A 24,350-nucleotide genomic window follows, 5' to 3' on the forward strand; every position below is an offset into this window, starting at 1 on the left:
ATTTGGCCCCCGGACCGCATGTTTGAGACCCCTGGTTTACAGAGTAATGCTTAAAACTAGTTCTGAAATTCTTAAAATATTGTGTCTATTAATAAACTTCAACACATTTAGTTGATAGATTGATGTTTTATTTTCACACTTAACTAAACACATGAAGTAATATACTTAAAAGAAGCAGAAATATGCAAAGGAATACTCATTTAAGTATAAGAAAAACACCTGCATAGCTGTTTAGATTAGAAATGAGTATAATTTCTGTTAGAGCTCCCCCTACAGGTGGTGGAGGGTATGAAAGAGGAAGCGGAACTAACTGGAAATTCAATGAGTAGAAGAAAAATGAGATGAAGCAAGCGATAACAGGCATTCAGCCGTGGAAAAACGATAAAGACGTTGTTTAAGACGGAGATTCTTGAATTACTTGATATAACTCGACAGGTTGTAAGTGTTACATTTACAGTGAAATTGTATTTGAGTGAGTAGATCAGTTTCTGTTTCAGGTACGGACACTTTATGTGTTTTTTATGAGTGTTAGCCGAGGAGATCTAGCCTGATTGAAAGACTGATTTATATCGAAGCTGTTTCAGATATCATTGAGTTTTACAGGAAGATTTTTGTTGAAGACTACTTTTTCCAGTTCGGTACCTGCTACACAAACTTATTTCAGCGAACTCAGTGTTTTGGTGGAGGCCTACAATGCATGCTACGACGAGGACAAGATGGCGAACCAGTCACGAACAGTGATGAGATCTACACAGAGGATCAGCTGACCGGAGGAGTAAGGTACACTTTTATCTGTTTTACTGATTTACGGAAAAGTACATTTCTTATTTCACTTTCTTGGATAAGGAACAGAACTGTGTTTTAGAGACTGACAGAAACTGTCCTAACAAACTGAATATTTGAGTTATGTTGAAAAGCATTTATTTAAAGTGTGTGAATTGTTGTTTTTTTTTTTTTTTTTGTGATTTAGTGATTTATTCCGAACATGCAATGAAATTTAACATATATGCACTTGCAAAACATACATAACTAGAAGCACTCGGAGAGCGCAGACCTCCGCCAAGGCTGATCAGTGGCCCCCCCCGTGGGCCCCCCCACCCCCGATCACCACCAAAATTTAATCATTTCTTCCTTATCCCATTTCCAACAAACCCTGAAAATTTCATTCAAATCTGTCCATAACTTTTTGAGTTATGCTGCACACTAACAGACAAACAAACAAACAAACAAACAAACAGACAAACAAACCCTGGCAAAAACATAACCTCCTTGGCAGAGGTAATAATATATGTCCCTCTTCCTTTACTCTTCTATATTTATATATCTATTCACACACACACAAACACACACACACTCATTCATCCATATACACATATTTACGTTTATATATATATATACACACATACAAATACAAATACACATAATCTTTTACCAATGCCTTTCCTTTCATGATTAAATTTGATACATGTTGATAGGAAATATCGAGGGTCTGCACGTGACGTCACCGCTAGCGGAAGTCACCGCGGTACCGCCCACTGAGTGGCAGAAAGAGTAGCGGCTTTGGTTTGAAAACTGCGAAAACTTTAGAACAATCTAAAAAATGGGGAAGAGCTGTTGCACCATTGATCGCACAAATAGGTTTAAAAAGCACTCGGAGCTATCGTTTTAGTGGCGACCTAAAGCCAAAGACAGAAGAAGCAGATGGATCGCTGCAATTTGTAGAAATAACTGGAATCCAGGCAACGAAACCTGGATTTGTGGTTGGCATTTCATGTCAGGTAATGTTTATTTATGCTGTGTTCTTGTATAAAATCATGCCTTAAATTACACATTGTTTTGGCTAACGTTACTTCTTAGTAAAGCTCGTAATGTTAGCATCTGTCATTTAGTTCTATATTTGAGAACTGAAACGTTTTTGTCTTCAGTTGTGTGATTCTAAACCTTGTGTTCTACATAATTTGTAAACCAGCTTAAACTGAGGCTAACCTAGTTTTCCAAATAAGGGGGTACTCTAGCACAAAGCTGTTGTAGCTGTGTTGGATCCAGTATTTGATGTGAACTCTCCTTAAATCTCCACAGTACCAGTAGATCATCCACTCACTTGGGTCAATACTAAGGGTTCAACTCCAGTAAATCAGTAGTGAACTGTGAGCACTACTGCTGGGCCTTTACCTTGGAAATCACCGCCAAGAAAATACGTCTGCACTAACAACGAACCTCCAAAACAATAGTATGTTGAACTGAAAGCACTCACCAGCTGGAATCCTCTAATTAACGATGACAAGGATGTCAACAATTCTGTGTCTTTTGGATGCTTTCATCCTTTGCATTGGGGATTTTCCCAGCGTTGAAATCAGGTTCATATAAATGTCAGGATACATGATTTCCGGCCACATATCAATGTTCGTAGACCACTTGTTGTTTGGTAGCTTGTATGGATCCATGTCCAGTCCAGTTGTCTTTAATTTCATGTTATATTCCACATTTTTCCCGGTCTCGCTGTAGTTACTGCTATACTCTGCCATGTTGAGCCGGTTTGTTTTTGCCACTCAGTCTGACTGAGAGGGGCGTGGCCCAGGGGGAAGTGATGTATGTGCATACCCTCTATAGAGGATATGCACATACGTCACAGGGTATATTGTGTTGTTTTTGAACTGAATTTTATCGGAAAACTTAGATTTAACTAAAGTTACATATTCAATTAGCTTTCTAGAAGTAGGAGGTTAAAAGTAATTATTTTCTTTTCTTTAAATGAACACCAAAATAGAGGAAAACAAGATTTAAATTGAGACATAAAATAGATCTAAATAGGAAACAAATAGGAATCAAAAGAGTATGTTTAAGGAAACATAAGGACTGGAGGGAATATTTTGATTTGTACTTTATTTATTTGGTGTTTATTTTACTTCTTTGTTTTTTCAATGAACACATCTGAGCAGTGTGTCTGTATACAATTATTTATCTACTAAATCTTCAAAATCACCAAAACCATCTACTTGTGTGATTACTGCCTCCTGGAAAGCCCTAGATCTTCTGATGGCCTAGATCCTGTCTAGTTGTGTGATACCCATTTACACATATTCTGTATAGACCGACATAACAGAAACGTCACCAATTAGAGTCCATTAAGTTCTATTTCCTGTTGGTGTTCAGCCAATGGGTGAAGACGGCAGAAGACAGTCCATTGTCCACATGGACGTATGCTCATTACTAACCTTTACCCTGCTTTACAGAAGCTCCTTAGCATGACCCCTGTGGTCAGCAATGACAAGGTAAGCTAACGTTTCTACAACTAGTTAGAATTAGTTTTTGATTGTGGATTTATCCTTGGCCCCGCCCCCTGTTTGAGTGTGTAAAATGATGAAAAAAACTGCAAGTGTTCCTGTGGAGATTTGAACATCGAAGACCGTAGAGTTACTTACTGAGTCCTCTGTCCACATGTACTTTGTAATAACACTTTATCATATACACTTTTCTGTTCATTGTGTTTATTCAGGACTTATGTCGTGGAGAACATGCTCCTCTAGTAGGAGACAGACTTCATATCTAAGGCTACGTTCACACAGCAGGTCTTAATGCACAATTGGGATTTTTTGATGAAATCTGATTTTTTGTGTGCTCATTAGAACTGGGCGTATCAATTTAAATATCAATAGTATCTATCAGTGTGGGTATCGGTATTGGATTGATACTAGCATGATGAAATCGATACTTGTGCTGCGGTTTCTCTACTGTACGTCCAGCAAACTACTTGTATTTCCTCACAGAGTTCATGCGAGTGCAGCTTTTCTCCAAGTCTGTCTGTCTGCAAACAGCGCACCTCTCTCTCTCTGCTGCTCTCTCAGGCACACTCCCCCCGCTGGAGAGCAGAGAGTCAGAGCACTGACTGAGAGCAGCCTGTGATGGTGGAGAGAAAGAGAAGCGCTGTGTGGAGCTTATTCACTGCAACTGACAAGGAAACTGCCACATGTGATGTATTCAGTAAAGTCATTCTGCACTGTGGTAACACCACAAATTTAAAAGGGGTATTATTTTGTTATTTTCATTCATACTGTTAAATTGTTTATGTTGAAGAGAGTTAATAAAAAAAATCATGTTTATTTGTCTAAAATTTTTGTCTTGAGTTTGATCATAATCAACTAACTAAAGGCAAAATCACAAAATTATTCAATGATCATGATATTTCAAGTATAAAAAGTATCGATATCGACGATACTAGCCCTGTATTTACTTGGTATCGGATCAATAGAAAAATTCCGAGTACTGCCCACCCTTAGTGCCTGTTCATATTACACATTAAATCAGTTTTGAGTATGAACTGAATGCAACCCTGAAGTGACCCGCATGCACAAAAGAGGTCCTGATGGAATACGTGACCACACAGACACACACTGTATTTACAGAAGGACACGTATACGTATCGGATTTAGGACCACATATGAAAGTGGTCTTTGTCAGATTAGTGCTGTTCAAACTGTAACAGATCGGATACAGGTCACATATGGGTGAAAAAATCAGATTTGGGCCACATTTGGCTGCAGTCTGAACGTAGCCTAAATATACGTCTCCCTGTCAGTATCGTACCATCCTCTGTTCCGTTCCACACAAACATGAGGCTTTTTGGAATGTGGTGATCCTGCTCCATGTGCTGATGAAGTCCTCTGTGGTCTTAGTTCCAGTGTCCAGTTCTGATAAACAAACCTCTTAAACTGAGCTCTGCATCCGTGAAGCTGCTGTCAACCTTTATAACACATACACTACTTGAAATCTGTGTTGTACAAGCACGCATTTGCATAAAGAAATTGTTCAGGTCGATATTTTCCAATCATTAGGCTAGTGCTGTAAGACACAAACAAAAACTGACAGTGCAACAAATATTATGTCAGTTTTAGTCTACTCATGGGGTTTATTTGCCATGAAATTCTGACAAAAAAAAGCTGGGTGTTGTGACTAGACTGCAGAAGTCTACAGTCAAATAAAGATGCATATTTAGTTTTTTCTAGTTCAAATGCTGGTGTTAATTTGAAATAAAAGCCTGTTTTAAAGCTACCTCAATTAGCCTTAACCCCTCTCCAAAATTGAAAACCTTTTTACAAATGCCTTTCAACATTATGAAATCATCCAGCTGCACAGAATTTGTAATGTGTACGTAGGTGCCAAAGCTTAGATATTTCTTAATTACAGCCTAATTGATAGTTAATGTTTTGTTGTAGACGGGAGAGTTGCTGTTAGTGATGCAGCTGCAAGAGAAGCAGGGGTCGACTGAACCAGGGCTGTCAAACCCGTTTTAGTCCAGGGGCCACGTACAGCCCAACATAATCTCAAGTGGGCTGGACCAGTAAAACAATAACAGTAGAAAAGTACAGTTATTTCCACCCCCACCCTCCAAAGGGGAGGCAAGGGGTATTGTTCTTGGTTCGGTTTGTTTGTTTGTTTGTTAACACTTTAGCATTGGTTGAATTTAGACCAAATTGGGTTTATTGATTGCCACTGACCCAGAATAGATTTGATTACATTTTGGGAAAAGTAGGTCAAACTTCAAATTTTTAATGAATTTTTAAAATCTTTTTTATTTTCCCCCATTTACTTTTAATGGGCGAAATTTGTCTATGCTGAGATCAGCACATGCATAGACATGATGACATCAGCTGGATCGATGCCAAAATAAACTACAGTACGTGCAAGGGGCGGGGTTTGTTGTGCCTGGAACCACTTGTTTGCATCGTATTGTTGTAAAATAAGTAACTGAATTTCATAACAGTGGAGTTGTGTGTGTGTGTAACGATCAGCTTTATGGATGCTTGGTATGGCTTGTTTTTTAGTACAATTACTTACATGTGTAATGTTGCCCATTGTAAATAAATGGGAAAAAATATTTTAAAAATTCATAAAAAATGTGAACTTTGACCTACTTTTCCTAAGACATAATCAGATCTATTCTGGGTCACTGGCGATCTATAAACCCAATTTGGTCTGAATTAGGGATGCAAATTATTGATTAATTCATTAATCGTTAGTTAGTTGCCCTTATCGATCGATTAACGATTAATTGATAAGCGGCGATTTTCCTGAGAACCTGAATTTCTTTTTCGATACGGTTTATAAGAATAAAAGCTAAATATTGATTATACACTTCTTGAAAAAAGCATGACATATTCCTAAATGATTGATTTATTGAACCATTGGATACAGTCAATGTTTCTGTCCTACTTCTGATACTATGGGGGTACGCTGCAGTCCATGACCCCACAGAAGTGAAAGTTAAACTTTTCACTGACTGTAGACTACACCAACCTCCAGGGAAAACGCTCCGATACCGACCCTGCATTTGTGCGTGTATTTATTCGGGGGTGTACCGCTCCCACAAACAGACAGGCTGGTCTGTGTTTGGCTCCACCATGTCCATAAAGACATTCTAACTCATCAACGCCATGATCAGGTTCAATGAGTGGCTATCCCAGCCACAGCGTCACAACAAACCAGCAGTCTTCGCACAGATGTGGACGGGTGGAAAAGGGCAATTAACCAACAATTAATAATTTAATTGAGCAAATTCTTATCGTTAGTTGATTAATTGTTGACATCCCTAGTATGAATTTAACCAGTAGTTTTGCTGCTAAGTGTTAACAAACAAACAAACCTTCGGGGGGTTGGGGGGGTAATTAACCATATGTAAAAATAGTTAACTTCATTTAAAAAATAGTTAACTTCATTTAAAATGTTTTCCAGATGGATTAAGTGATTCAACAACCAGCATAATGTTAAAGCTAAACCGTCCACTGACACTAATGTGTAATTTTACGGTGAGCTGAGTTTGTGAATGTACATGAACTGTAGTTGTTCCATGTTCAGGTAAATGTTTGAATTCTGCAGCTGGGACACGTTTATGGGGTTGAAACTTAGCTGACAATTTTAGAATTTATTTTTCCAACATGTGTAAGAAATGATTGAACAGCAGCATCTTGAAACATCTCCACTGCTTCTCCCAGGTTTCCACTGTTAGATGGATGAAATGCCTTCCAGCAGCTGGAACACATTTCATCTCATGGTCAGACTCCTCAATGACTTTGTAAAATCCGTTTTTTTTTTTTTTTTTTTTTTTTTTTTTAAGATTCTCTCTCTGGGTGTTTGCAAATGGCTTTACAATTAACGTCTGTCATCTTTCCTATTCAGATCACATGGTTTTATTTATTATTGTACTGTGTCACATAAACAATGATGTGTGTGTGTCGGTCATCGTTTACAGCGTCATCATACATTTTGGGCCTTCAGCTTCTTCTTCTTCCTCATACCTCCACCTACTGGACTGGAGGTGTAGAGCAGTTTCTTTCTTCTCACCCATATGTCATCAGGCTGATTTGAAAAAATTACCCGAAACTTTGGGGTACGATGGAAACACAAAGCACACAGATTACCAGGAATTATTCTACCCCGGTAAATAAGTTCCTAGTAAATTGGTGGAAAAGGGCCTAATGATTTAGAGAGTTTACTTTTACCATAGTTTACCATAAATTTAGTTTTCTTGACATTCAGAGACAGTTTATGAGGTTATTCATATTTGTTGTCAAGGGTTAGTTTGTAAATTTACACATTTTCATGGAATTTCACTTTTTTACACTAAAACAAAGAGGAAGACTTTAGAGTTGTCATTATTTATAAGATATTATGATAGGATTTGACTGGTCTGACCTGCTTGAGACCAAAGCAGGTCTTTATGTGGCCCATAAACTAAAAGGACTGATTGTTCAGTGAAATTTCTGGATTTGGGTTCTTGTATGAAACTGGTCCTGAAAACAGGACAGAGGGACTAAAAATTCAAACCAGATGTAGAGTAATGTTATGAAACAGATTTGGAAGCACTTTGGGTCTATTTTAAAAATAAATACTTAGTCAGATATGAGTGAAACTATTTTTCAGAAAAAAAACACATTTTTATATTTTTTTTTACATTATTTTTTATACAAAAATCCATGTCTAACATAGTAAAAAGGACCTGAAAATTGCATGCTACTATTTTTAAAAAAAATATCTTTTTATTGTCTCACAGGTGCATTTTGGGACTTGAACTAATTATTCAAGACAGAGTGTTTAAAAAAAATGACCACTGTTGTAAAATTATTCACGATTTATTTGTGTTTAAATGTTCAGGTTCTGTATGTAACACCAGTGGACACGATGGGTTCCACACCAAACCTGGAATGAGACTGAGACTGATGAAAAACCCACGTGTGGATTGGATCACATTTAACACAGTGTCTTTATTTATCGTCTACAGAATACCGTTTGCACACGTTTTCACATCTAATGCACCGACACCCAGGGAGATTTAATGTCTATATTTGGGTCCCATTTTTGGATCCAGTATTTGATTAAAAATTCATTAATTAGGGGATGGCTCAGAGCAAGAGGACAATTTTTGTGCATTCATCTGAGGTCATCATTAGGTCCATCCTGGGGGGAAATATGTCTGCATTTACCTTTTATTATTGCGTCTAAAAAGATGGAAAAGTGACAGATACTAAAATAACCCAGTTTCATAGACGCACCCATTTCACTAATTCATTCGACAGGCCGGACTGGACCCATTGGCGGGCCGGTTTTGGCCCCCGGCCGTATGTTTGACACCCCTGAGCTAAACCTATTATTTTGTCAGACTTTGGGTTCCAGATGTGGTGCCATCCGCCTGGAAAATCACACCGGCTTTGTGTTTACATGGCAGTCTCATTCAAAGTGCACGGGTCATGATCAGGAGAATGAATCTAATTACACCATTATCATTATTTTATTATCTGATAAATTGGCTGTCTTGACAAATGTTCCCTGAGGATACGACGGTAAGAAGAAAAAGTATGAGAGGCCTCTGAAGAAGCTTCTGTCGCTGGTTCTGCCAGAGTGAGCAGATTCAAAGGACGTTATCAGCTGTACACGTGGGTGAAGGTGTCAGATCAGTGATACTTTGTCAGCTAAAAGTCACATGAGCTTTGATACTTCACCTCTTTGCTAAAATGTCATAAGTGTCAAAATGTGACTTCACTGATCTACACTCTTCCCTCCTTGAAAATATCTCAAGGATTCGTCTGGAAAGAATAATCCTTGAGTTACTGGAACATGATTAATCTTTAAGGTTGTAAAAGCATTTTCTCATATCTTATTATTGATTATTCATTATCTCATTCCGTTGCTATTATGGCCTGAGTTTGTTCAGTTTTTACCAGTTCTGTTAACACATGAAGTCATATGGAACTGAAGTGTGTATGAATCCTTCAGTTAACTCACAAAGTCATACACATTAACCCATGAAGACCCAGTGCTACTTTTGTATCAGCTCCAAATGGATTTTTCTTTCTAGTTAGCATTTCTTAAGTGATTTATTTGCAACATGATGTCACGAATTGGATACAGATAGCACACCACTTTTAATTGACGTGTTATCTGTATGCATTATAAGCTTTCGCATGTATATTTACACCACGTAAAATAACACGCCATTAGCACGATTAGCGGTTAGGGTTAGGTTTAGGGTTAGCACAGTTAGTGATTTGCGCGATTAGCGGCTAGCGCAATTAGTGGTTTGGGTTAGTGTTAGGTTTAAGGTTATGGGTCAGGGTTAGTGATTAGCATAGTTAGTGGCTAGCACATTGACACACCATCAAATGGTGTTAAATAACACGCAAAAGGATGAAAGTGCGTACGTATAGCACGCCAAATGCAATAAACTGGCGTCACGTACAACACGATTTCATGAGATCAGTCTGCCATTTGTTACAATATTATCCTCTCTATTTTGCATTTTTTTCAGTAAAAACCAGATATTTTCTTATATTTAATTTACTGATCATGTAGATGTTCATAAAAGCTCAGATTAAAGTTGAGGGTTATTATATCAGAAACAGAGAAAACTGATGAAAAAATTACTTTTTCAGCAAAGATATCAATAATTAAACATAAACCCAGTGTGTCCATCCACTGTCATTTATTAATCTACTTGTATTTTACTGGTGAATCAATGTTGTAGATGATGATGGTGTTTCCATGGTAACTACGGAACCTCTGAACGTCCAAATGGGTCATATCTGATGACCATGAAAAGATGAAGACCTGTATTTTACACCAATTACTGACATGAATTGGTAGGATTAGTCTATCAACAGGTATTAAATAGTTTAGAGCAGTAGATGGTTTTGGTCGTTGAGGGTTAACTACAGGGTTTTGGATGGTATGAAATGATTAATTCTCCAAAATTTTCAAGTATTTTCCTCATTTTCTCCTCCTTTTATAAGTATGTGTTCACTTTTATGCCATATTTCAAAGTTTTTTGGTTGATCTTTTTCTTATTTTTCAAGTACTTTGCTCATTTTATTCTCATATTACACGTTTTTGTACGTTTTATCTAGGGATAATTAACATAAAACTGTATTTTACACCAATTATTGACATGTATTGATAGGATTAGTGGATCAACAGGTATTAAACAGTTTAGATCAGTAGATGGTTTTGGTCACCAGTGGACATTTGGGTCTTTATGGGTTAAAGCTACTTCATACATTAAAGGGATTTAACAATATGTTACAATTCAAACAGAACGCTTTTACCTCTGAGTGCAGATTGACTTGTAGTTTTTGAGGTTTATAGAAGAGCCTTCAGTTATCACACCTTCTTTACCTTTAACACTAGACTTAAAACCTTCATTTTTATTTTCGTTTTTTAGACCCAGTGCTACTTTAGTGTTAGTTCCCAAATCAATATTTCTCTTTATTTAACCTAAGTGATTTATCACCATTTATCATAATATTATCCTCTCCATTTTGCATTTTCTTCAATGAAAATGAGGTATTTTTTCTGTATTTATTTACAGTGTTGTGCAAGTTCCTTCCAAACTGTAATCCATTACAAATTACTTGTTACTGTTATTTCAAAGTAATTCCTTACCTTACAATATTACTGTGTCAGAACTGTAATGGGTTACATGACTCCTGTATTACTTTTGAGTTACATACAGACTCTGAGATAGTAGAGCCTTGGGACGCATACATTTGCACACCAAAGTCCATGTGGACGGATAGCTCAGGAAGTCATGCTACGGTCTATGATGTTCGAATCCCAGCAGGAACGCTTGCATTGTTTTCAACATTGTCTCTGTTCAAACAGGGGGCGGGGCTGTTGTAAAATCATTTGCAATTTATATGTGTTTAACTGGGCAGGTTCTGTATGTAACACCACTGGTCACGATGGGTGCCACACCAAACCTGGAATGAGACTGAGATTGATGAAAAACCCACATGTGTGGATTAGAAAAACCACTAGGATCGACACATTGAACACAGTGTCTTTATTTATAGTCTATAGAAGACCATTTACACACGTTTTCACATCTAATGCACTGACACCAAGGAAGATTTAATGTCCATATTTGGGTCCTATTTTTGGACCCAATATTTGATTAAAAATTCATTAATTATGGGATGGCTCAGAGCAAGAGGATATATATTTTGTGCATTTATCTGAGGTCATCATGAGGTCCATCCTGGGGGGAAATATGTCTACATTTACCTTTTATTCCTGGGTCTAAAAAGATGGAAAAGTGACAGATGCTAAAATAAACCAGTTTCATAGAAGCACGCATTTACATGAACATGTTCAAGAAAACTGCAAAAGAAACACAAATGTGAGATATGAGCGCTGGCCACCAGGAACACACACAGACACAAACACCTCTGCTGGGAGCCGAGAAGAGACCAATGAGAGAGAGCTGCAGCCAGTGCCATTTTTGAAGGTGGATCTTAATTTGGCTCTACCAATCAGCTGCTTTACCTGCACAGAAAACTAAAGGAAGAGGAAAAGCACAGCACCCCTGCAGGACTGGAGGAAAACACATCGCTCCATCCATTCTTCCTTATCCCATTTCCAACAAACCCTGAAAATTTCATCAAAATCTGTCCATAACTTTTTGAGTTATGTTGCACACTAACGGACAGACAGACAGACAGACAGACAAACAAACAAACCCTGGCAAAAACATAACCTCCTTGGCGGAGGTAATTATGAGCCTGAGTCATAACACTCTATGTGGTACCGGCTCGACTTGACTCGACCTTTTTTGCATTTTCATTATGTAAAAGAACCTGGAATCTGGTACCTGGTACTAGTTTTTTGGTTTCTGCTCCACTAAGGTTCCAAAACCTGGGAATAGATACTAAAACATGACGTGTAAACACTGCAGACCACTGATTGGTCCGAGAGTTGTCTCTGTGTCATTACATCATCAATGCGCGACCCATCATTAAAAAAAAAACAGATGCGGAAGTTTACAGTAAATATAGCAGTAGGTTAATCCATGAAGACAGCCCACAGAACTACACTGTGGTCGGTACAGGAGGTTCAGACGTTTCTGTCCTTGGTGGATGATGAAAAAATTCATTGTGAGCTTAATGGGACAACAGCAATGAACGAGTTTATCAGCAACTCTCTGAGCAGACGACACGGAAGTTATGCACAGCATCGCTATGACGACCAGGTATTGTAAAGTTGGTAGTATCCTGTACTGGAAACGGTCTGGAATAGTACCTGGTACCTGAGTCGAGCTGAGCCGGTTCCACGTAGTAAAAACGCAGCATAAGGTGTGTTTCTATGAGTGCCCTATAAAGGGTTAAGAGGATTCTTATTCTTAAGTAAATCACTAAGTAAAGGGACAAAATGTCAAAGAACAGAAACAGATAAGTGTTTATAGTAAACAGCGTCATGTTGTTTTAGAGGTTGATGGGGTTTTTTCAAAGAAAAATACAGAGGTTTGACCTTGACTGGAACTCATTTATTTATTTGTATTTCATGGTTGTCACAAGTAAATATTTACGTATCGCCTCATTGTGAGAAACACTTATTATTGTGACAATTTTCTTCAAAAGGAACATTTACATTTGGGGCCCAAACCTGTGAACAAACTGGACTCATAATAAACCCTGTGATTTCAGAGCAATTAAATGGACAGTTAGAGCTGAGTTCACCGCTGCATTTCACATTCCAGGAGTTCTTTCTTTTTATTTATTTATTTATTTGAATGTTTGTTTATTATCTCACAGCCTGTTGAGTCAAGGACTCATTAATGATTTCAGGGTGGATTTGTAAAATAAATGGTGACCTCTTGCCCTGTCTTCAGCGCCTCAACAGCCCCTTGACATAATAAGCAGATAATCGCACCACAAAACTGGCTTTCATTCCTTCTCATCTGTATTTTAACCCCAGGACGGGCTGACCTGCTCAACCTGGCAGAAGCTGCTGACTGACAGCATAATTTTTACTTCCCTATAATGACCGGTTTGGCTCCAGCCGGTGTAAAACACAGAGGATGGAATGCTTATCCGTGGGCTTGAAAACAGCAACATGGTGAACACAAATAGGCAGTATTGTCTTGGCATTTTGCCCCATCATCCTGCAGTTTAGACAAGTTTCCAGATGTTTTCAGGAGAGCCGTTAAAGACAAACTGCTGAGAATAAACCGAGCGCATCCTGTTGGCAGTGATTCAAAGGCCTGAACACCCATGTACATCTGTGGGTTTAGGACGGGTTTTTTATGCTTTTATGTGTAAGCCACAGGACCAGGCCTCCCACATGAATTCACCTTTAGCTCACTCTGTAATCAACAGAAGCACTGCTTTAATCTTAATTTAGACCAGGGGTGTCAAACATGCGGCTCATGGGCTAAAACCGGCCCAACAAAGGGTCCAATCTGGGCCGCGGGATGAATTTAAGAAGTGCAAAAATTCCAATGAAAATATTTGTAGTCAAGGGTGTTCAGGGGTCACATACACCTTACTAGGGATGTTAGAAAATATCGGTTCTGCAATATATTGCGATATTTCATTTTACAATACTGTATCAATATTTAAAAGTACTGTATCGATATTTTTAGGTATTTATTCAAATGCAGATATGGCGGAGGTTGATTTTTGTTTTTCTTTATTGTTTATATCTTATTTTTTATTATTTAACACTGTTTTATTTAATGATGGTTATTTGAAGCATCCTAAAAGAACTTTTTACTGTCAGAGAGGCAGATATTGGTTCCTTTGTTGAGATTGCACAAAAATAATGTTCTGATGTTAGTTCTGAACTAATAGAATATGAACATTTGAGCAGGATCTTAAACTGTAATGTCTGTAAAACATAATTTAAAGTTTTAACAGAGGAAAATTTTATGATAAAGCATTAGATCCTGTTGTGATCAAATAAAAATGTGTTTAGTGTTTGTGCGTATTTCTGGTGTAATTCAGTTCTTCCAGGAAATAATCATTTTAAAAAAAAGAAACAAAAAATTGCTTTTTTAACAGTATCATGATATATTGTATCATGATCCGAGCATTGTGATTTATATCGTACCGCCAGATTCTTGCCAATGCACACCACTACACCTCACTGTGATATTTAGTAAAATAGTAAAATAATAACATAACTATAAATAATGGCAACTCCAAATTTTGTCCTTGGTCTAATGTAAAAAAAAAAAGTAAAATTACTTAATGAAAATTTTTACAAGTTATCCTGTCACAATAAAATATGAATAACCTGAACAAATTTGAGAAACCTGAAATTTCTCAAGAAATATAAATGCAATTTTACCAATATTCTACCTGTTACTAATGTTTTCTGTGTTTGTAGACCAACTGTGATCTGTAAACTGTGTTAATAATAATAAGCTGTGACAGAATATTGTGGAAATTGCACATACTTTTTAAAACCATATTTCAGGGTGTACTTGGTTTTTCAGGTTATTCACATTTTCATGAAGTAATTTAACTTTCACACTAAAAGACAAAAATGTGGATTATTACTCATAGGTTGTGATTATATTTAGGGATGCACCAATCCGATACCAGTATCGGGCATCAGCTCTGATATTCAATGTGTGTACTTGTACTCATACTCGTAAAAGTAATCCGATACAACTGCACTGATACCACTTATGGTCGTGTGACATTCACAGTTCAGTGCAGCAGGTACGCGGTGGTGGAAAAATGTGTGGGGAGTGTGGAGATTTTTCTAAATAAATGACGGTGATAAAAGTAACTGACTTCAAGTAATGTTAACGACACAGACGAGTACGGATGCAGCATTCTATCTGTCCTCTGCGTACATTCCATCCGTTTTCCAGGTGCTGGTGGATGTGTACCCAGAATGAGAATACCAGCGGGAACTGTGGAGGTAGAGGATCTGTTCAAAGAGCCACTGTGTGAGTTAGAGAAAAACTACTGACACATTTATGACAACTACCCAGGGCTGGGCCAGTTTACATCCTACTGATAATATTATGGGGGTACAGAGTGTTGCAGACCGCCGCCAGTGACAGTGAGAACGAAACGTATCACTCATTTATCTGTTCTCTACCTCCTGAAGCTTCGCTTTTAAACCTTACCAGAGAAAACGCTGTAATATTAGTATCACATTAGTGTTACCTCTGTCGTCTCCATGTTTGTTATTACTGACTTTGTTCTTCTCAAAAAATTTAACTTCTCTTTATGGTATTTGTCCAGTATGGTTAATTCAGAGCGGCGCCCCCTGGTGGATTGATTGACAAATGCTCATTCCAACACATTAAATGTCAGTAGCAGCACTTTGTTCCAGTCAGACTAATGACAACGACAATAAAGCACATTTACAAAAGGAACTAAGAACTGGAATGGGATTATTAAGTACTCATATCGGTACTCGGTATCGGCAAGTACTCAAATGTAAGTACTCGTACTTGTACTCGGTCTGGAAAAAAGTGGTATCGCGGCATCCCTAATTATATTGTATCTATATTGTACTGGTCCGGTCCACTTCAGACCACATTGGTCTGAATGTGGCCCCTGAACTAACATGAGTTTGACAGCTGTCATTTACACTGACTCTTGTCGTATTGTCCTTCGTACTTCTGTCCTGCATTGCTATTAAAATATTCACCCCTCCCATCTCCATCACACTAACTCGTTAATATTAATCTCTGTAAACAATGAAGTGAGTTTCTTATTGGAGCAGGTGACTGGACGTTGGGTGTATATTACTCATTGCTTTTCAATTAGAGGAAAAGGTGCAGGTACAGATGACCCTCTGGCCCCGTGGTGCTGCTTCAGCTTCTGCTTCTTTGTGACGCCTCAGACAGTAAATAATCCAAATGACTTGTACAGAATGGTCTGCTCTGTGGTTGCTGATATAAGTGGAAAGCCCAAAACAATGCAGCCTAATGAATGAGGCCTACAGTACAATAGATGTTTGACAGAAATGGAAATGCATCCACTGTTCATCTTTTCACTGGAAGCACGAATACATAACACAATGTGTGTCAAGAATGAAAATGACTGAAATGATACATTGTGCATGCAATATATTCACAATGCATCATTTCAAGACAGACACACTGCATCTTCATTAGTACAACAATGTGTCCAGGTCCACTGTACGCATCGGAAAGGTTCAAAGTGTATTGTAGGCTGCAGGGCTCTTCCATACAAAGGACTGTATGTGTACATTTACACCTTATTTTTTACTAAATATGACCACTTTGAATTTGTGTATCATTCATTCTTTTCATATTTAATTAAGAATCCACAATCGGAAAATGAAAAAAATGAGTTGCTATTTCTTTATTCATGTTCAAATCAAAAATAAAAGAAAAAACGTGTTTTTTACGTTCTTTCGATTGTACACACAAATTAAAAATTGGAAATGATCAAATGGACCAAATGCGGGGTTTCATGTTGACATTTTTCATATCTGATTAGGTTTGACCCAGAAGTTCCTGACATCTCAGTGTTTTGTTCAGGACAGTCGTGAGTTTGCTAGTATTCTGCCTAATGCATTCTGCGATAATGCAGAATTTGGTGTTATTCAGAGGCAGCAAACGTGTTAATGTGAAGGAGAATGACATGACAACTGAAAAAATGGTCTGGTATTGTTGTTTTGTCTAATACAGTGGGTCCATGGTAGACAATCTAAGGAGAAGACACTTCGAGTAACACAAAATTGCGCATATTTTTCTTACAAAATTTCAGTTTTTTCAAGTTATTCACATGTTTTTTGTGAAAGGATAATTTGTAAATGTAAATATTTTCATAATTTGATATTTTGAGGTTTTATCATGACTTGCGTAGATATACATGTGACAGGTTAAAATGCCTTATTTTTTTGTAACTTAAAAAGCACATTATTTCTTTGAAATGTTCTTCATGGGTTATTAAGACGTCTATTTGTTCTCAGGTATTATTTTAGCTTTATTTATACTGGTACTGAAGTACACAGGTACAGTTTAATTACATTTATATTTTGTTAATGAAGGAAAATACAGGTTTATATAAATTTAATTTTACATTTAAAATGGTTGTTATTAAAATCATTACCCGTTTTGTTTAAAAAGCAAATGCATTTACAAAAGGTTTTATTTTAAACTAGTGATACACTGTTTTGTTCGATGTTTCATGTCTGATCAATTGATACTGTCTAAGAGGAAGTTGTTGAATGCATGTGCATCTTGAGATTATTATTGTAATGGCTGCCATTGAATAAATTATGGACGAGTGAGGACACGTAGCAAGTTTGTCTTCTTTTCAATAACACACACAACGCAGCCATCTCCCTCGAACGTCCGGGTGGAGAGCACAACACACGCCACTTTTAATTTGCGTTAATTAGCGTTTTATCTGTATGCATTATAAGCTTTCCATGTGTATGTTCACTCTGCATCAAATACCACACACTGAGGTTAGAGTTATGTGACTGGAGATCTTGGCATAAATTAGCACGCGATCTAATGGCGTAACATGCGTACGTATACCACACCAAATGCCATAAGAACTGGCGTCACATACAACACGATTTCATGTGATCGGTCTCAGTTCTAGGTTCTGCTGTCATTATTTTACTGCTCCAGCCCGTTTGACATCCCCGTCATAATAGTATAGTTTTTGTCATGTCAGTTTATATTATGACAATGTATGTATGAGACATGAAAACACTTTGTGATATCCCAAAGAGAATAAAAATGAAGAATGTGAGAGCTTGTAGACTTCAGTTCTCCAGTTGACATTCGATGATGTGACTTCCATTCTACTGGAACCATAGCTTCTGTGTGCTTTAAAATATGAGCAGAAGAAGAAAAGGAGGATGAGTTTGAAGGTGCTGTCACACTATAATAAAAGTCCCATATGGATATGCAGAGGGCAGATACCTCCGCCGGCACCAATGGTGCAATCAAGGTATTCAACGAATCACAATAGAGCGACAATAGACGCAGTCACGTGGAGCAGTAGATATGAGAGAAGTTCAGCTGCTCAATTTTCCAGGACAAAGCCTGGTTCCACAGAGTATAAATCTGACTTAAGCAGAGAGACATTATCTGAATAGAATTATGAGTATAGGAGTTTAAATTAATTAATTCTATAAAGCTATTGTGCAGCTGTCCTTCCCTCTGTCCATTTGGTACAGTGTCTTATTAGGATTAAGACGATCATGTTTGTTGGTATTATTGTCTCTGTCCTGGAGGTCATGTGATGAGTCCGACTGGTGTGTGTTTTCATCCATCTGTGTTTTTTTGTTTTTATTTAACCTTTATTTAACCAGGAAAAAAGATCACATTGAGATTAAGAACCTCTTTTCCAAGGGAGTCCTGGCCAAGAGGCAGCGTGAGACACAACATACAGATACAACAAACTAGGGATGAAAACAATTAATCGACTATTGATTAATTGTTGATAAGAATTTACTCGATTAAATTATTAATTGTCGGTTAATTGCCCTTGTCCACCTGTCCACACCTGTTGAAGGCTGCTGGTTTGTCCGTGCTGCGACGCTGCAGCTGGGATAGCCGGTCATTGAACCCGATCATGGTGTTGATGAGTTAGAATGGCTTTAGGGACATGGTGGAGCCAAACACAGACCGGCCGCCTACATACACGCACAAAGCGGGGTTGGTATCAGAGTGTTTTCCCTGGAGGTTGGTCTAGTCCACGGTCAGTAAGACAGAAGTTGAAAACATCCTCCAGGCTACTGATACGGGCCACAGGTATGCACCCCATTATGTCCTGCGGTCAGCCCGGTGGACACGGGAAAAAGCAAATGAAAGTTTGCGAAGCTTCAGGAGGTGGGGAAAAGATAAATGAGCGAAAAGTTTCACTTTCAGTTCTGTGGGGGCACTGACTGCATCACCCCGTACCCCCATGGTATTATAAATAGGACAGAAAGTCACGCACGCACGCATCCCTTGGCGTGTGTGCGGCCGAGTAACCCCCCCCCCCCCAAAACCACCACCACCACCACCACCACCACTGAAATGCACCCCCCCCCAATTACACACCGCCACACCAACAGATGAATTCCACAGGAAACACTGACTGTATCCAATGGTTCAATAAATCAATCATTAAGGAATATGACACGCTTTTTTCATGAAGTGTATAAACAATATTTAACTTTTATTCTTATAGACCATATTGAAAGAGAAATTCAGGTTCTCAGGAAAATCACCGATTATCAATTAATTGTTAATCGATCGATAAGGTCCATCAACTACTGATTAATGGATTAATCAATAATTTGCATCCCAACAACAAACAGTTACAAGCAACAAGTAACAAGCTTCATGGTATTTGGTGGAGGGTAGGACATGTATAAATCATGGACAAATCATCAAAGGGGCAAAGGCTGGAATTATTCAGTATTTACAACTGAACAGCTCTAGACTAACAGAACGGTCACTAGTCTCTTTTCCTTTGGGCATCTGTGCTAAACTTTACCCATATTGGCTAAATGTCATAAAAACAGAAGTGTGTAATGTTGGTTTTTCCATTCAATCCCAAACGTGCTGATTAGTTTCTTTATTCTGGTAGATGTCAGTAGAAGTCATTCCATGAACATGAACATAAATACCTGTTGTTTTGAATCTAGAATGCTCGTTACCTCTCTGTGTCCGAACATACCGACACATGTCTGGTTTAAACTCTTCCTCTTCTCTTGTTCTAACATCCATCAGCATCCCTTTTTTTTTGTTCATGTGACTCTAGTTGTGCAAACAGTTATTTCCATTGAAGTTTTGCATGATATACCAAGTCCACTATGCCTGAAAAACCACCTGTTGTAAGAACAAAAAACTTTTCATCGAAAAACAAGAGTTTTGGCAAAATTGTCCTTTTGCATTAGACAAATTTTTATGCACAAGTTATATTCACGCAATTTGAGGATCAATGGAAAAGAGACTAATGTTAAAAAGTTTTCAACTTAATTTTCCCTGTAATTGTTTTTTATAAATGGAATCATGGTTTATTTAATTTTGATGTATATTTTTTGTAGATGAAATAAAAAGTCAAACTGAAAATACATTTTCTACAATTTGATGTTAATCACTTTAAAATATATAATGTAATTAAGCAATTGCATAAATATTCACCCCTTGACTGACCTGATTCCACAGACGTCCACACAGCTGCTGTTCATGGTGGAAGTGGAGACCACCTGAATGTGTTTGTGATGTAGACACCTGTGTCTGAAGGCTGCTGGGGAATGGGGACTGGGACTTCATTTAGCTGTTAAAATCACCTGTGGGATGTGGATGTTTCCAGGTTTTTGGTTTGACACCACATTAGTGCCTCACAGGTGACTGTGTTTGACATCACTGGAGCCAAAACACACACATACCATGAAGTCAGTTTTCAGCACAGACTGTAAATATCTACAGTTTCAAACTACACGACTTTAAGAACATGGACAGGATGTCCAGCTGAGCCATGAAGCACCTCCTGCAAGTGGAATGGTCCAGGTCAGCTGGTTACTGGGAGTTAACCAGACACCCCAGTAGATTAGGTCCATTCAGGTTCAAACTCACAGGGAGAAGCACCAGGTCACATGGTAGTTACCTATAAAATTAGGATTAGGAAGTCTTATAAACCAGTGGTGTCATAGGAATGGAACAGTTATATTAAAAAAACAAAAAACAAAACTATAAGTACATGAACAGAGCACAGATGTATTAACTTTTTTAGGAAGTTGGTTCCACTGCTTATTTAAAATACAATCAAAGAAAAAAGCAGGAGGGCATGCACAGTGTGGATGATGGACTAAAACGAAAACAGACTCAGATAAACTGAGGAAACAACAGAACATGATCACTCCAAAAAGGCCTGTGCAAAAACAAGAAAATTAAACTCATTATTGGGTTAAAATGTCTTATTTCAAGTAAAATTATCTGCAAGTGCAGTAAGAAAAGTAGACTCTTAAAATAAGAGACAATATTATCTAAAGATTATAGGATGTTAAAATTCTTAGTTTAAGCAGAATATACTGGTCTTCAGAGTAAGATTTTTTAAACTGTGATATCTATACATCTATATCTATATCTATCTATCTATACATATATATATATATATATATATATATATATATATATATATATATGAGTGTGTGTGTGTATATGTATATATTAGTGCTTTCAAACTATTTAAATCCTTAATCAGATTAATCACAGGGTTGTTGTGGATTAATTTCAATTCATCACGATTAAATATCATTAATTTTGAATCTATATTAATCATGTTTCATTTTGGATGAGCAAACAGACTCATTAAAGAATGGAATATATATGCACTTAATGTGTTTGTTCAAGCTCAGTGATGCGTTAGCCGACGTGCTAGCAGAATCCCCAACTAACATATGTTTGGTGTTAATGTGGTATTTGAATGTGGAAGTGCTTTGGTGAAAAGAAAACTCTTTCCTGCAGAGTGTGTCTAATGCTTTATGTGGGTCGACTGTTCCGTCTTGTTTTTTTTGTTTTTTTTTTCAGATTTCCCATGGAGACGGTCAACATGCTGTTCAGCGTCTTCCTGTCATTACCAGATCAACTGACCATTTGTGCTAACTCTACTTGGACAAACTGACCCAAATGTGTTGGCAGAGAGGTTCAGAGTCATTCTGCAGATGGATTAATGGAGTTAAAATTTACAATCAGATTAATCATGATGATGAATTAATCCGTGTTAATGCAGCCCTAAAATAAATATATATTTGTGATGCTTGGTGCTCTCACCATCCCACTGTTCAGGGAATACACCTTCTTCTCCACAGTCCACCACTCATATTCCAGATTAGATTACTTCCTAACCAGCAGCTCGCTAATTAGTGATATATCTGAAATCAAAATTCACCCTATCGTCAGTGACCATGCACCAGTGTCGCTCACTCTGGTTAATAAGGAAATTACCAAAAATAGTCACTTGCCTGATAATGGGTTAACAGACACAGAGAGGCCACCTCCAAAACCACCCAGTCCTAAACCCTGTCAGATCCTGGATCATTAACTGTCTAACTTATGTCCATGTGTGCTCTGTTGACATTATGCGTTGAAGTGGACTTTTTGTTTGTGTCCTTCATGGGTTCACCTTAGGTCAGCGCCTGTCCCCACTCCACCCCCACACCTGTCACTGCCCACAGAGCAGCTTCACACCTGAGAACAGAGGGAGAATAGAACACAGTCAGGGTTCTTCTACTACAGGGCTGTCAAACCCATCTGAGTTCAGGGGTCACATCCAGTCCAGTACGATCCCAAGTGGGTCAGACCACTGAAATAATAACTGTAAAAAAGTACAATTACATTATGAACACCTTTACATCTACAAAGTTTCCTTAGAAATGTGACAAATAAACAACCTTAAATGTTAATGTTGAGTTGACAGCGACAATTCCAATCCATACCAGACAAACTGTGAGTCTGAAACTGAAGCATTGTGGTACCATTTATCTGTCAAATGTTCATTGTGGTCGGTTTCAGACACTGCAGCTCTTTCATAATTCATAGTTACCGCCACCAACGAATGGCGGAGGTTATTTTTTCATCGGGGTTTGTCTGTTTGTTTTTTTGACTATTAGCAAGAGAAGTCAAAAGTTTATGGATGGATTTTCATGAAATTTTCAGGAAATGTTGATACTGGCACAAGGAACAAATGATTACATTTTGGTGGGTGGGGGGGGGGGGGGGGGGGCACTGATCTGTCTTGGTGGAGGTCTGTGCTTTTCTAGTTTTAACTTGTTTAACTAGAAAAGCACTCGGAGAGCGCAGACCTCCACCAAGGCTGATCAGTGCCCCCCCCCCCCCGTGGGCCCCCCCACGCCAAGGAGGTTATGTTTTTGCCAGGGTTTGTTTGTCTGTCTGTCTGTCTGATTGTCTGTCTGTTAGTGTGCAACAAAACTCAAAAAGTTATGGACAGATTTTGATGAAATTTTCAGGGTTTGTTGGAAATGGGCCCCCCCGTGGGCCCCCCCATCCCCGATCACCACCAACATTTTATCATTTCTTCCTTATCCCATTTCCAACAAACCCTGAAAATTTCATCAAAATCTGTCCATAACTTTTTGAGTTATGTTGCACACTAACGGACAGACAAACAGACAGCCAGACAGACAAACAAACAAACCCTGGCAAAAACATAACCTCCTTGGCCGAGGTAATTACCTCGGCCAAGGAACGGCGGAGGTTATGTTTTCATCAGGGTTTGTCTGTTTGTTTGTCTGTTAGCAAGATAACTCAAAAAGTTATGGACAGATTTGAATGAAATTTTCAGGAAATGTTGATACTGGCACAAGGAACAAATTATTACATTTTGAGGGTGATTGGGGGGGGGGGGGGGGCCTGATCTGCCTTGGTAGAGGTCTGTGCTCTCTGAGTGCTTGTCTAGTTGTCAGATTTTTTTGCTTAATTCAAGATGTTTTTGCTGAATTTTTGCTTTAAAAAAATCTGCCAATGGAACAAGTAAAAATTATCTTGGTAAGATTTTTTTTAAAATCAGATTTTCCAGATCTGTTATCTAAAATTAAGTTCTTATATCTCACTGGACAGTTACTCTTTAGGTGATTCGGTCTTATTTTAAGTGTGATAAGATATTTGGACTAGAAATGAGAAAAATACACTTGGTAAGATTTAGATTTTTGCAGTGTATAGGTAATATAGCTAGCCAAGCTCTGGCTTTGTTTCCTTTACAAGTGCTCCAAATCTCTGAGAATGCATGAAGAGGGGTACGTGCAGAGGGGGAGTGACAAATGGCATTTGAGTTTGATAGTCATATCACCATTCAATCATTTCGATGGGCTGATTAAAATGATTGGATGGTGTTTTTTCAGTCCTGTCCATTCCACAGGTGACTAAATGTTTTTTTTGTGTGTGTTAGAGCATTTAATTACGTGGTTGTAATTGGGCTGCGAAGGGGATTTTAACCCTGTAAAGCCTGAACCATTAAATTCCAGTTCTTTGAAACTGGAGCCTTTCTCAGACCCTCCAGGATTTTGCGGGATTTTTTTTTTTTTATTGCTGCGGCCTAAAATGCCTGATTTTGCGGCAGCTT

At 38.0% G+C, this 24,350-nt stretch overlaps 1 long non-coding RNA gene across 1 annotated transcript; it reads right to left on the reverse strand.

The window, feature by feature from the left end:
* Positions 1–215: 215 nt before the first annotated feature.
* LOC115418076 (uncharacterized) lies at positions 216–24,178 on the reverse strand. Its single transcript, XR_003935250.1, has 4 exons — positions 24,029–24,178; positions 16,392–16,396; positions 10,041–10,048; positions 216–227 (listed from the first exon to the last, which is right to left on the reverse strand). It is a non-coding gene; the product is annotated as an uncharacterized LOC115418076 (long non-coding RNA).
* Between the last annotated feature and the right edge of the window lie 172 nt (positions 24,179–24,350).

Source organism: Sphaeramia orbicularis, chromosome 4 (assembly GCF_902148855.1).
Source record: "Sphaeramia orbicularis chromosome 4, fSphaOr1.1, whole genome shotgun sequence".
NCBI classification, from domain to species: Eukaryota; Metazoa; Chordata; class Actinopteri; order Kurtiformes; family Apogonidae; genus Sphaeramia; species Sphaeramia orbicularis.